Source organism: Heptranchias perlo, unplaced genomic scaffold (genome assembly GCF_035084215.1).
Source record: "Heptranchias perlo isolate sHepPer1 unplaced genomic scaffold, sHepPer1.hap1 HAP1_SCAFFOLD_283, whole genome shotgun sequence".
Taxonomy (NCBI): Eukaryota; Metazoa; Chordata; class Chondrichthyes; order Hexanchiformes; family Hexanchidae; genus Heptranchias; species Heptranchias perlo.
Genome location: NW_027139295.1, coordinates 47,216 through 62,003, shown reverse-complemented (window position 1 = coordinate 62,003; position 14,788 = coordinate 47,216). Strand labels below are relative to the sequence as shown.

General features: G+C 50.2%; 1 protein-coding gene across 1 annotated transcript in view; it reads left to right on the top strand.

Annotated features, from left to right (window-relative positions):
* The window catches only part of LOC137310877 (interferon-gamma-inducible GTPase 10-like), a gene marked incomplete at its 3' end in the record, with an annotated part of 59,070 nt that overhangs the window by 36,622 nt on the left and 7,660 nt on the right, over positions 1-14,788 (top strand). The window lies entirely within an intron of this gene.

Below are 14,788 nucleotides of genomic sequence, written 5' to 3'. Positions count from 1 at the left end.
GTACACTGACTGGTGTCTCTCAGTCCCCTCTCTCTCGGGGAGATATCTGTACACTGACTGGTGTCTCTCAGTCCCCTCTCTCTCAGGGAGATATCTGTACACTGACTGGTGTCTCTCAGTCCCCTCTCTCTCAGGGAGATATCTGTACACTGACTGGTGTCACTCAGTCCCCTCTCTCAGGGAGATATCTGTACACTGACTGGTGTCTCTCAGTCCCCTCTCTCTCAGGGAGATATCTGTACACTGACTGGTGTCTCTCAGTCCCCTCTCTCAGGGAGATATCTGTACACTGACTGGTGTCTCTCAGTCCCCTCTCTCTCAGGGAGATATCTGTACACTGACTGGTGTCTCTCAGTCCCTCTCTCTCAGGGAGATATCTGTACACTGACTGGTGTCACTCAGTCCCCTCTCTCAGGGAGATATCTGTACACTGACTGGAGTCTCTCAGTCCCCTCTCTCTCAGGGTGATATCTGTACACTGACTGGTGTCTCTCAGTCCCCTCTCTCTCAGGGAGATATCTGTGCACTGACTGGTGTCTCTCAGTCCCCTCTCTCTCAGGGAGATATCTGTACACTGACTGGTGTCTCTCAGTCCCCTCTCTCTCAGGGAGATATCTGTACACTGACTGGTGTCACTCAGTCCCCTCTCTCAGGGAGATATCTGTACACTGACTGGTGTCTCTCAGTCCCCTCTCTCTCAGGGAGATATCTGTACACTGACTGGTGTCTCTCAGTCCCCTCTCTCTCAGGGTGATATCTGTACACTGACTGGTGTCTCTCAGTCCCCTCTCTCTCAGGGAGATATCTGTGCACTGACTGGTGTCTCTCAGTCCGCTCTCTCAGGGAGATATCTGTCCACTGACTGGTGTCTTTCAGTCCCCTCTCTCAGGGAGATATCTGTACACTGACGGGTGTCTCTCAGTCCGCTCTCTCAGGGAGATATCTGTACACTGACTGGTGTCTTTCAGTCCCCTCTCTCTCAGGGAGATATCTGTACACTGACTGGTGTCTCTCAGTCCCCTCTCTCTCAGGGAGATATCTGTACACTGACTGGTGTCACTCAGTCCCCTCTCTCAGGGAGATATCTGTACACTGACTGGTGTCTCTCAGTCCCCTCTCTCTCAGGGAGATATCTGTACACTGACTGGTGTCACTCAGTCCCCTCTCTCAGGGAGATATCTGTACACTGACTGGTGTCTCTCAGTCCCCTCTCTCTCAGGGAGATATCTGTACACTGACTGGTGTCTCTCAGTCCCCTCTCTCAGGGAGATATCTGTACACTGACTGGTGTCTCTCAGTCCCCTCTCTCTCAGGGAGATATCTGTACACTGACTGGTGTCTCTCAGTCCCTCTCTCTCAGGGAGATATCTGTACACTGACTGGTGTCACTCAGTCCCCTCTCTCAGGGAGATATCTGTACACTGACTGGAGTCTCTCAGTCCCCTCTCTCTCAGGGTGATATCTGTACACTGACTGGTGTCTCTCAGTCCCCTCTCTCTCAGGGAGATATCTGTACACTGACTGGTGTCTCTCAGTCCCCTCTCTCTCAGGGAGATATCTGTACACTGACTGGTGTCTCTCAGTCCCCTCTCTCAGGGAGATATCTGTACACTGATTGGTGTCTCTCAGTCCCCTCTCTCTCAGGGAGATATCTGTACACTGACTGGTGTCTCTCAGTCCCCTCTCCCTCAGGGAGATATCTGTGCACTGACTGGTGTCTCTCAGTCCCCTCTCTCTCAGGGAGATATCTGTACACTGACTGGTGTCTCTCAGTCCCCTCTCTCTCAGGGAGATATCTGTGCACTGACTGGTGTCTCTCAGTCCCCTCTCTCTCAGGGAGATATCTGTACACTGACTGGTGTCTCTCAGTCCCTCTCTCTCAGGGAGATATCTGTGCACTGACTGGTGTCTCTCAGTCCCCTCTCTCTCAGGGAGATATCTGTACACTGACTGGTGTCTCTCAGTCCCCTCTCTCTCAGGGAGATATCTGTACACTGACTGGTGTCTCTCAGTCCCCTCTCCCTTGTGATGATATCTGTACATTGACTGGTGTCTCAGTTAGATGTTTAATGTTCTGCTTTGTCAGTGAGTGTTTTAGGACCCTGGAGTTTTCGTCCACCTGCAGTGAGTGGCTCCTCATGCACGTAAATAGAACGAACACGGAAGGTGAGAGATAAGAGGCATCGTGAACTTTGCTCGGGACTGTCGACGAGGAAAGGAGAGGGAGCGCAAGGGTGAGTAAACGGGTATTGTTCCCTCTCGGGGTGGGTAAAGGGGCAGAGGACACTCTCGGGGTGGGTAAAGGGGGCACTGGTCCCTCTCGGGGTGGGTAAAGGGGGCACTGGTCCCTCTCGGGGAGGGTAAAGGGGGCACTGGTCCCTCTCGGGGAGGGTAAAGGGGCAGAGGACCCTCTAGGGGTTGGTAAAGGGGCACTGGTCCCTATAGGGGTGGGTAAAGGGGCACTGGTCCCTATAGGGGTGGGTAAAGGGGCACTGGTCCCTATAGGGGTGGGTAAAGGGGGCACTGGTCCCTATAGGGGTGGGTAAAGGGGCACTGGTCCCTACAGGGGTGGGTAAAGGGGCACTGGTCCCTATAGGGGTGGGTAAAGGGGGCACTGGTCCCTATAGGGGTGGGTAAAGGGGCACTGGTCCATATAGGGGTGGGTAAAGGGGGCACTGGTCCCTATAGGGGTGGGTAAAGGGGGCACTGGTCCCTATAGGGGTGGATAAAGGGGGCACTGGTCCCTATAGGGGTGGGTAAAGGGGCACTGGTCCCTATAGGGGTGGGTAAAGGGGGCACTGGTCCCTATAGGGGTGGGTAAAGGGTGCACTGGTCCCTATAGGGATGGGTAAAGGGGTACTGGTCCCTATAGGGGTGGGTAAAGGGGGCACTGGTCCCTATAGGGGTGGGTAAAGGGGGCACTGGTCCCTATAGGGGTGGGTAAAGGGGGTACTGGTCCCTATAGGGGTGGGTAAAGGGGGCACTGGTCCCTATAGGGGTGGGTAAAGGGGCACTGGTCCCTATAGGGGTGGGTAAAGGGGCATTGGTCCCTATAGGGGTGGGTAAAGGGTCACTGGTCCCTATAGGGGTGGGTAAAGGGGCACTGGTCCCTATAGGGGTGGGTAAAGGGGGCACTGTCCCTATAGGGGTGGGTAAAGGAGGCACTGGTCCCTATAGGGGTGGGTAAAGGGGGCACTGGTCCCTATAGGGGTGGGTAAAGGAGGCACTGATCCCTATAGGGGTGGGTAAAGGGGGCACTGTCCCTATAGGGGTGGGTAAAGGAGGCACTGGTCCCTATAGGGGTGGGTAAAGGGGGCACTGGTCCCTATAGGGGTGGGTAAAGGGGGCACTGGTCCCTATAGGGGTGGGTAAAGGGGCACTGGTCCCTATAGGGGTGGGTAAAGGGGGCACTGTCCCTATAGGGGTGGGTAAAGGGGGTACTGGTCCCTATAGGGGTGGGTAAAGGGTGCACTGGTCCCTATAGGGGTGGGTAAAGGGGGCACTGGTCCCTATAGGGGTGGGTAAAGGGGGCACTGGTCCCTATAGGAGAGGGTAAACGGGCACTGGTCCCTATAGGGGTGGGTAAAGGGGCACTGGTCCCTATAGGGGTGGGTAAAGGGGGCACTGGTCCCTATAGGGGGCACTATAGGGGTGGGTAAAGGGGCACTGGTCCCTATAGGGGTGGGTAAAGGGGCACTGGTCCCTATAGGGGTGGGTAAATGGGCACTGGTCCCTATAGGGGTGGGTAAAGGGGGTACTGGTCACTATAGGGGTGGGTAAAGGGGCACTGGTCCCTATAGGGGTGGGTAAAGTAGGCACTGGTCCCTATAGGGGTGGGTAAATGGGCACTGGTCCCTATAGGGGTGGGTAAAGGGGGCACTGGTCCCTATAGGGGTGGGTAAAGGGGGCACTGGTCCCTATAGGGGTGGGTAAAGGGGGCACTGTCCCTATAGGGGTGGGTAAAGGGGGCACTGGTCCCTATAGGGGTGGGTAAAGGGGGCACTGGTCCCTATAGGGGTGGGTAAAGGGGGTACTGGTCCCTATAGGGGTGGGTAAAGGGGCACTGGTCCCTATAGGGGTGGGTAAAGGGGGCACTGTCCCTATAGGGGTGGGTAAAGGGGGCACTGGTCCCTATAGGTGTGGGTAAAGGGGGCACTGGTCCCTATAGGGGTGGGTAAAGGGGGCACTGGTCCCTATAGGGGTGGGTAAAGGGGGCACTGGTCCCTATAGGGGTGGGTAAAGGGGGCACTGGTCCCTATAGGGGTGGGTAAAGGGGCACTGGTCCCTATAGGGGTGTGTAAAGGGGGCACTGGTCCCTATAGGGGTGGGTAAAGGGGGCACTGGTCCCTATAGGGGTGGGTAAAGGGGGCACTGGTCCCTATAGGGGTGGGTAAAGGGGGCACTGGTCCCTATAGGGGTGGGTAAAGGGGGCACTGGTCCCTATAGGGGTGGGTAAAGGGGCACTGGTCCCTATAGGGGTGGGTAAAGGGGGCACTGGTCCCTATAGGAGTGGGTAAAGGGGCACTGGTCCCTATAGGGGTGGGTAAAGGGGGCACTGGTCCCTATAGGGGTGGGTAAAGGGGCACTGGTCCCTATAGGGGTGGATAAAGGGGTTTCAGACTTGCCCTGATCATTGGCCTGTCGACGTATAAAGACAAGTATTTGGACTGAGATTGCAGTGAGCGCTGTATGTATCTTGTGAGTATTTGTTGGGACAGTGCAGAGGGAGCTTTACTCTATCTAACCCTGTACCTACCCTGTACCTGCCCTGGGAGTGTTTGATGGGACAGTGTAGAGGGAGCTTTACTCTGTATCTAACCCTGTACCTGCCCTGGGAGTGTTTGACGGGACAGTGTGGAGGGAGCTTTACTCTGTATCTAACCCTGTACCTGCCCTGGGAGTGTTTGATGGGACAGTGTAGAGGGAGCTTTACTCTGTATCTAACCCTGTACCTGCCCTGGGAGTGTTTGACGGGACAGTGTGGAGGGAGCTTTACTCTGTATCTAACCCTGTACCTGCCCTGGGAGTGTTTGATGGGACAGTGTAGAGGGAGCTTTACTCTGTATCTAACCCTGTACCTGCCCTGGGAGTGTTTGACGGGACAGTGTGGAGGGAGCTTTACTCTGTATCTAACCCTGTACCTGCCCTGGGAGTGTTTGATGGGACAGTGTCGAGGGAGCTTTACTCTGTATCTAACCCTGTACCTGCCCTGGGAGTGTTTGATGGGACAGTGTATCTAACCCTGTACCTGCCCTGGGAGTGTTTGATGGGACAGTGTAGAGGGAGCTTTACTCTGTATCTAACCCTGTACCTGCCCTGGGAGTGTTTGATGGGACAGTGTGGAGGGAGCTTTACTCTGTATCTAACCCTGTACCTGCCCTGGGAGTGTTTGATGGGACAGTGTCGAGGGAGCTTTTCTCTGTAGGGGAAGGTTCAGTTCAGGGTCATTTTAATTTTGCCATACTGAAAAGGGACAAGTTTGGGCTGTGGGTAAAAACAAGCAGGGTGTGTCAGGAAGGGACAGAGTGTTTATTGAAGGTCATTGGACATTGGTGAATAAGGTCAAATCAGGGAAAAATAGGAAAAAGTTCATGTTCGAGGTGTGGTCTCTGAATGTACAAAGAATTCCAAACAAGATGGATGAATTAATGGCACTAATAGAAATAAATGGGTTTGTTCTAGTCGCCAGTACTGAGAGCTGGCCCCGATATTAGAGTGGAGACCGGATGGCAGCGGAGTGGGAGGGGGCGGTGAATGGCCACGTGGGTAACCTCACCAATAAAAAATGTCCGTTCCCCACTCGATTGCGATTCAATTGATGCCACTTAACGTCGCTTCCGGGTTTGCCGTCAGAAAGCTGCTCAGCGGGCGGACTGCACACCCCCATCACAGGCTGTCAGCTGGAGGAGCTCTATTTAAAGGGGCAGTCCTCCAATGGCTTTTGCTGGAGCAAAGACCCACACAGCACAATGGAGCAGCCCAGGGGAAAGGCTGCTCCCAAGTTTACCGATGCCTCACTCCAGGTCCTACTGGATGGGGCGAGGAGGAGGAGGGATGTGTTCTACCCAGAGGACGGGTGGGAGTGGCCTGTCTCAGCCACCAAGAAGGCCTGGCTCGAGGTGGCAGAGGTCACCAGCAGCAGCAACGTCTCCCGCACCTGGATCCAGTGCAGGGAGCGTTTCAATGACCTAACCAGGTCAGTCAAAGTGAGTACACTTACTCATTCTCCTATACTCCGTCTTCCACATCACCGCCCCCTCCCCACATCACTGCCCCCTCCTCACAACTCCTTCTGCACTGCCAACATCAATCTATCACATCACTCCTCACACCCACTCAAAGCTCATCCTCAATTTACCTGCACTCCCTCACCTCCCCGTTATTCATCCCACCACTACCACTCACCCCAACCCTCATCCAATGTCATGGCTCTGTCTGATACTCACCCTCTCATGTATCTCTTTTACGGTCAGCCTCACCCAAAGCAATGCATTCATCGGTTGGCCACTTCACCATCACTCACTCACGCCTCTCTACTTTCTCCCCTTCTTGGAGAAGAGAACCCAGAATGCACGGGAGAGGGCAAGAACTGGAGGGGGGCCACAGCAGATTGTTGTGCTCACAGACACGGAGCAGGAGGCGCTGGAGCTCAGCTGAACCCTCAAATGCCTGTCTGTCGGGGACACCGAGACTGGCACCCAACAAACGTCTGGTGACACAAATTTAACATTCAGCACACACAATATGAATTGATGTTAACATGCCTTGCCATCTTCAGCACCTCAGTATGCTCATCGCAACATGACACATCTGTGATCAGGCTTAATATTGCCTTCCGTTCTCTTACAGGGCCTTCAGCGACTGCTGTGATGGCGGAGGACGATTCCTCAGAGGACCTGCCGGCCTCTGAGGGGGCACCGTCACATCTGAGCGAGCCATCCACCAGCGCAGATACTCACACCTCAGTGGGTCCTAGTCCTTAGTTAGTTGGGTTGACACATGGTGAGTTACCACACACACGTGAGCACGAGCAGACACTGGTGGCAGGGGCAGCTGTGGAGAGTCCGTGTCGGTGGGAACACTCTTCTCCAGGCTCTGCTCAAAAAAGGACACAGATGCGGATCACTGGGGGTCATCCTTTCAAAGGAGAACGATCGAGGGGCAGCAGCACATTTGCGAGGTACTGGAACAGGTGCCATGCACACTCTCCACAATAGCGCAGAGGATGGAGGAGTCCAACTCCTGCATGAGTGGAATGGTGGCACAGGTACGGGAAGGAATCTCTGAGATAGTGTCACAGGTACGTGAGCAACTCTCTGAGATATTGTCACAGGTAAGTGCAGGAATGTCTGCGATAGAGGGAAGGCTAGCCTCCATTGAGCTTCAAGCTCGGCTCACAAATTAGTCCATTCAGGCCCTGACAACGGCTGTTCGGACTCAGGGTGAGCAACATTCTGCCGCCTTAAACAGGCAGGCAGAAACTTTACAACTGGGCTCCCAAGGCATCATACATGTCCTCCAAACTGTCGTCCAGCAGGGTGGTAGGAGTGATGTGGGCCTGGCCCAGGAGAGGAATGATGGCGAAAGGGGACATGGAAGTGGGGACGCCACTCAAAGTGCCCCCACGTCTCACCCGTTGCCCCCCCTCTCAACCAGTACCCGCAATGCTGCCTCCCCTCCAGGTGGCCGAGTCTGCCCCTGCACAGGTGCAAGTGGAGCAGTCTTTGGAGGGACCCTCACGGGCACCAAAACCCAGAGAGTGTAGCCCCAAAGCATCTCATCGGTCAGGGCATGAACAAGAGCAACCTGCCACTACCTCTGCTGCAGCCACAGGGGATGAACCACATAGAAGTAGTCGGAAGAGAAAGGCGAAGGTTTTGTGAGAACAAAGGGGATGTACAAGGGTGTTTGACAGACTGTCATGTTTTTCATTTACATTTAGTTTTTATTAAAGTGACATTACATTTTATGATTGTCACCACTGCTGCCACGTCTTGCCCATTCTTGACGGACTTTTGTGATCGGGCCCTTTCAGGAGGTTCACCATGATCAGCGACACTTGATGCCACTCATTGAGTCACTTGACAGTGGGTGTGTTTGTAGGTGACTGTTTTGTGCAGGGAGGGGTGGGCGGCCTGGTTTGGGCGCTGCTCTTTCCAGGTGGTGTGACGACTGGACTTTTCACATGTTTCTGATGTTAGGAGAACTGTTCACATATCAGTGACTCCCTGGCCTCACCAGCAGCCAGGTGAGCCGCCGCTCTGCCCATGGGTTCCTCCTCCTCCATATGGGTGGTAGATGTGGATGGGGCCTCCTCAAGCAGCACTCCTCTGTGTTGTTGCCCTCTGTGTTCTTGTGAAGGTGCCAATGGCTCAGCACTGTATTGTGGAGCTGCAGGTGGCGGAGGTGCACGCCGTGCCTGGTGAGGCTGGTGATGTTGCTCATCCTCGGATCTCGTGGTAAATGCAGCCATGGGGCCCCCCCATCCTGATGGTGTGAGTTTGAGGGGGTCTGAAAAGTTGTTAAATATGTGTGAACAGCAGAATTGTGAGTGGAAAGTAAGGCATTTCAGTGAAAACACAAAGATCTCGCAGCCAAAAGTTTGTGTGAAAGAACTGAGTGCCCTGCAGCAAGAACTCACCTTTTCTCCCCATCTGTCAAACAAGCATTTGAATGTCCCACTGGCTGCTGGCTGAAACACGTCTGGCAGAACATGGAGTGTTTCCCACAGCGCGGGAAACAGGCTGAGGATGTTTCAAAATCGGACCCCTGCCTTAACGTGGAGAAAATTAATGTACTTTAAGTACTTTAAATATCTAAATAAGTGTCTTAACTATCATCCTGCCAGCTTTAATTGCCGGTGGGACCTCCGCGTTCGGGAGGCACACCTACACCCAGACACATCAATGGGGAACCTGGAAATCTGCGGGTTGGAGCCGGGTTCTGAACCCGCTCAGGATTTCCCGATTTTCGGAGCCCCTCGCTCCCAACGCAGCCTCTACTTCACTGGAAAATCGAGCCCAAGGTTGGGAACTAAATATTCCAGTGTACTTGGCTTTTAGAAAAGATAGGCAAAATGGAAAAGGAGGGTGTGTGGGGGGTGGCGATAACCCTGATAACAAAGGATGAGATAAGGACAGTAGTGAGAAAGGATCTTGGCTCCGAAGATCAGGATGTAGAATCAGTGTGGATGGAGATAAGAAATAACGAGGGACAGAAAACACTGGTGGGAGTAGTTTATAGGCCCCCTAACAGTCGTTATAGTGTTGGGCAGAGTATCAATCAGGAAATTAGAGGAGCATGTATCAAGGGTAAAGCAATAATCATGGGGGACTTTAATCTTCATATAGACTGGGCAAACCAAATTGGCAAAAGTAGTTTGGAGGATGAGTTCATGAAATGCATTCGAGACAGTTTTCTCGAACAATATGTTGAGGAACCAACTAGGGAACCAGGTTATTTTAGATCTAGTATTGTGTAATGAGACAGATCTAAGACAGATCTAGTAATCTTATAATAAAGGATCCTCTGGGGAAGAGTGATCATAATATGATAGCATTTCACATTGAGTTTGAGAGTGATGTAGTTAAGTCCGAAATTAAGGTCTTTAATTTAAAGAAGGCCAATTATGTAGGTATGAGGGGCGAGTTGGCTGAGGTAGATTGGGAAATTAGATGAAAAGATATGATGGTAGATTAACAATGGTGAACATTTAAAGAAATAATTCATAATTCCCAACAAATATGCAGTCCCTTGAGGAATAAAAACTCCACAGGAAAAGTGATCCCACCGTGGCTAACTAGAGAAGTTAAGGATAGTATTAGTTTAAAAGAAGAGGCTTATAATGCTGCCAAAAAGAGCAGTAAGCCTGAGGATTGGGAGAGTTTCAGGAATCAGCAAAGGATATCCAAGAAATTGATAGAGGGAGAAAATTGAATATGAGAGTAAACTAGCAAGAAATATCAAAACAGATGGTTAGAGCTTCGACAAGTCTGTTAAAAGGAAGAGATCAGTGAAAGTAAACATTGGTCCCTTAGAGGCTGAGACAGAAGAAATTATAATGGGGAATAAGGAAATGGCAGAGAAGTCAAACAAATATATTGTATCTGTCCTCACAGCAGAAGACACAAAAATCATCCCGGAAATAGTGGGGAATCAAGGGTCTAATGAGAGTGAGGAACTTAAAGTAATTCCTATCAGTAGAGAAAAAGTACTGGAGAAACTAATGGGACTAAAAACCGCAAATCCCCTGGACCTGATGGCCTGCATCCTCGGGATTTAAAAGAGGTGGCTGCAGAGATAGTGGATGCATTGGTTGTGATCTTCCAGAATTCCCTAGATTCTGGAACAGTCCCCGTGGATTGGAAGGTGGCAAATGTAACCCCGCCATTCAAGAAAGGAGGGAGAGAGAAAACCGGGAACTATAGGCCAGTTAGCCTGACATCAGTCGTCGGGAAAATGTTGGAATCCATTATTAAGGAAGTTGTAACTGGGCATTTAGAAAATCATAATATGATTAGGCAGAGTCAACATGGTTTTATGAAAGGGAAATCGTGTTTGACAAATTTATTAGAGTTTTTTGAGGATGTAATGAGCAGGGTAGATAAAGGGGAACCAGTGGTGTGGTATATTTGGATTTTCAAAAGGCATTTGATAAGGTGCCACACAAGAAGTTATTACACAAGATCAGGGCTCATGGGATTGGGGGCTAATATATTAGCATGGATAGAGGATTGGTTAACGGACAGAAAACAGAGAGTAGGGATAAACGGGTCATTCTCAGGTTGGCAGGCTGTAACTAGTGGGGTGTCGCAGGGATCAGTGCTCGGGCCTCAGCTATTTACAATCTATATTAATGACTTAGATGAAGGGACCGAGTGTCATGTATCCAAGTTTGCTGATGATACAAAGTTAGGTGGGAAAGTGAGCTGTGAGGAGGACACAAAGAGTCTGCAAAGGGATATAGACAGGTTGAGTGAGTGGGTGAGAAGGTGTCAGATGGAGCGAAATGTGGGGAAATGTGAGGTTATTCACTTTGGTAGGAAGAATAGAAAACCAGAATATTTTTTAAATGGTGAGAAATTATTAAATATTGGTATTCAGAGGGTACACGAAACACAGAAAGTTAACATCGAGGTACAGCAAGCAATTAGGAAGGGAAATGGTATGTTGATCTTTATTGCAAGGGGGTTGGAAAATAAGAGTGAGGAAGTCTTACTGCAATTATACAGGGCTCTGGTGAGACCTCACCTGGAGTACGATGTGTAATTTTGGTTTCCTTACCTAAGGAAGGATATACTTGCCTTAGAGGGGGTGCAATGAAGGTTCGCTAGATTGATTCCTGAGAGAATGAGTAGAATGGGCCTATACTCTGGAGTTTTGAAGAATGAAAGGTGATCGCATTGAAACATATAAGATTCTGAGGGGCCCTGACAGGGTAGATGCTGAGAGATTGTTTCCGCTGGTCGGAGAGACTAGAACTAGGGGACATGGGGGGGAAATTGGATGGGGCCTGTTTTTGGGCGGGGGTAGCACGATTCGCTATTACCCCGCGCCCAATGGTCCCTGCGCAGGCAGGACGAGATTTTCATCAGGCCTGAGGACTCACCTGCAAACTGGGTTGGAAATCAGCGAGGAACGAGGATTCCATGCAATTCACACTTTCCAACAGCAGGGGGAGCTCAATCTCTTAAAGGCAGGCTGTCTGTTAGAAATCTCTTAAAGGTAGCTGGTACCTGTTATTTGCTGAATATAACAGCCTGCTGTCTGCACGGAGTCTGAACGGAGATCAGACATCACACACGTAAAGCACAGATGGAGGTCCCATCCCTATGTTTACATACTTATGTTAAAACATTGAATAAAGGTTGCGCACCACTAAATCCCACATCCGCCAATCTGCACACCAGACCTCACCAATCTGCCGATCTGAGAGTCCGTGCACCAAGGTTCTCTGCTGATGCACCAGAGGCTTTGGTGCAAGAGGTGGACAGAAGGAGGGACATCCTATATCCGCAGGGGGTGGGGTGGGGGGCAGAGCAAGAGGCCCTCCAGACAAACACCCAAAAGGCAGTGGGAGGCAGTAGAGGATGAAGTCAATGCTTTGACATGAGTGGTCAAGGTGAGTGAGGTCAACTGTCAAGTGGTGTCTCCAACCAACTACACCACGAGCCTCATCCACTCCTCCACGGACTAAACCCCCCAACACCCACCTACCAACAAACTCTTTCCATAGTCTCAGGATAAGGGGTCGGACATTTAGGACTGAGATGAGGAGGAATTTCTTCACTCAGAGGGTGTTGAATCTTTGGAATGCTCTGCCCCAGAGGGCTGTGATGCTCAGTCATTAACTATATTCAAGGCTGAGATTGATCGATTTTTGGACTCTCGGGGAATCAAGGGATATGGGGATCGGGCGGGAAAGTGGAGTTGAGGTCGAAGATCAGCCATGATCTGATTGAATGATGGAGCAGGCTCGAGGGGCCGGATGGGCTGCTCCTGTCTATTTCTCATGCTCTTAAGTACTTATGTATCTAACCCGTGCTGTACTTGCCCTGGGAGTGTTTGATAAGCAGTGCAGAGGGAGCTTTACTCTGTATCTAAACTGTGCTGTACCTGCCCTGGGAGTGTTTGATGGGACAGTGTAGAGGGAGCTTTACTCTGTATCTGACCCTGTACCTGCCCTGGGAGTGTTTGATGGGACAGTGTAGAGGGAGCTTTACTCTGAATCTAACCCGTGCTGTACCTGCCCTGGGAGTGTTTGATGGGACAGTGTATTACATAGAATTTGCAGCATAGAAACAGGCCATTCGGCCCAACTGCTCTATCCCGGTGTTTATGCTCCTCCTCCCTCCCTACTCCATCTCACCCAATCACCATCTCCTTCTATTCCTCTCTCCCTCATGTGTTTATCCAGCTTCCCCTTAAATCCATCTACACTATTCACCTCAACTGCTCCTTGTGGGAGCGAGTTCCACATTCTCACCACTCTCTGGGTAAAGAAGTTTCTCCTGAATTCCCTATTGGATTTATTAATAATTAACTGATATTTCCCTGAACTAACATCCCTGAAACAGATGACCTGGTCATGATCAGATTGCTGTTTGTGGGATCTTGCTGTACACAAATTGGTCTCCGTGTTTTCCACATCCCAACAGTGACTACACTTCAGAAAGCAAGTGCCTCATTGGCTGTAAACCCATTGGGACATCCTGAGGTCGTACAGTGGAAGACAAAGTGGGGACAGACTTCAGGAATTGTATAAAGTTAGTGGGGAAAGGATGTGGGAGAGTAGAATGAACACTGACTGTGTCCAGATATCACAGTGCAGTAAATAACCCAACAGACTGAATGCTGACGCTGTATTGGTCAACCAGCAGTGTACAAGTCTGAGGGGGGCCGTGCTGAACATGGACAGTGATCTGGAGAACCTGTATCTGGGGCATTAAATTCAGTGAGCAAAAGGAACAGTCAAAGTGTGGGGAGTGGAGAGGATAGGGTTCAGGACAGATTCGAAAATCACTGACTCTTCAGTCTTTCTAAAGTGAAGGGAGGGGAACCTGAGAAGAGTAATAAAGTCTACTCCTGATCAAAAAACATTATTATCCAATCATTTGTGTTAAACAAAGTGAAGAGCACAGGAGAGTGGGAACTTGGTGTTAAAAAGGATGAGTTCAGGTCATTTGAATTAAGCAGGTTTGATTGACGAGGAGTAGACTGTAGAAGTTATTAAGTTGTCTGATCAATAACCTTTATTCATGAAATCAATACAAACCCAACCTGTGCAGGACTTATGAGATTAGTCCCTTATGATAATCTCCAGTAAATAACTCATCGGGATTTACGGTAATGCCGCCAAGACTGTTTGTAGTTCCTGCAGTTCACTGGTGTGATCTATCATTATACCATTTAATACGTACGGCTAGTGTAGAGTTAGTATGTACACACCCATAGTACACAAGGTTAGTATGTATGCACACCCATAGTACACAAGGTTAGTATGTACGCACACCCATAGTACACAAGGTTAGTATGTATGCACACCCATAGTACACAAGGTTAGTATGTATGCACACTCGTAGTACACAAGGTTAGTATGTATGCACACTCGTAGTACACAAGGTTAGTATGTATGCACACTCGTAGTACACAAGGTTAGTATGTATGCACACTCGTAGTACACAAGGTTAGTATGTACGCACACCCATAGTACACAAGGTTAGTATGTACGCACACCCGTAGTACACAAGGTTAGTATGTACGCACACCCGTAGTACACAAGGTTAGTATGTACGCACACCCATGGGACACAAGGTTAGTATGTACACACACTCGTAGTACACAAGGTTAGTATGTACGCACACCCATAGTACACAAGGTTAGTATTTACGCACACTCGTAGTACACAAGGTTAGTATGTACGTACACCCGTAGTACACAAGGTTAGTATGTACGCACACCCGTAGTACACAAGGTTAGTATGTATGCACACTCGTAGTACACAAGGTTAGTATGTATGCACACTCGTAGTACACAAGGTTAGTATGTACGCACACCCATAGTACACAAGGTTAGTATGTACGCACACCCGTAGTACACAAGGTTAGTATGTACGCACACCCGTAGTACACAAGGTTAGTATGTACGCACACCCATGGGACACAAGGTTAGTATGTACACACACTCGTAGTACACAAGGTTAGTATGTACGCACACCCATAGTACACAAGGTTAGTATTTACGCACACTCGTAGTACACAAGGTTAGTATGTACGTACACCCGTAGTAC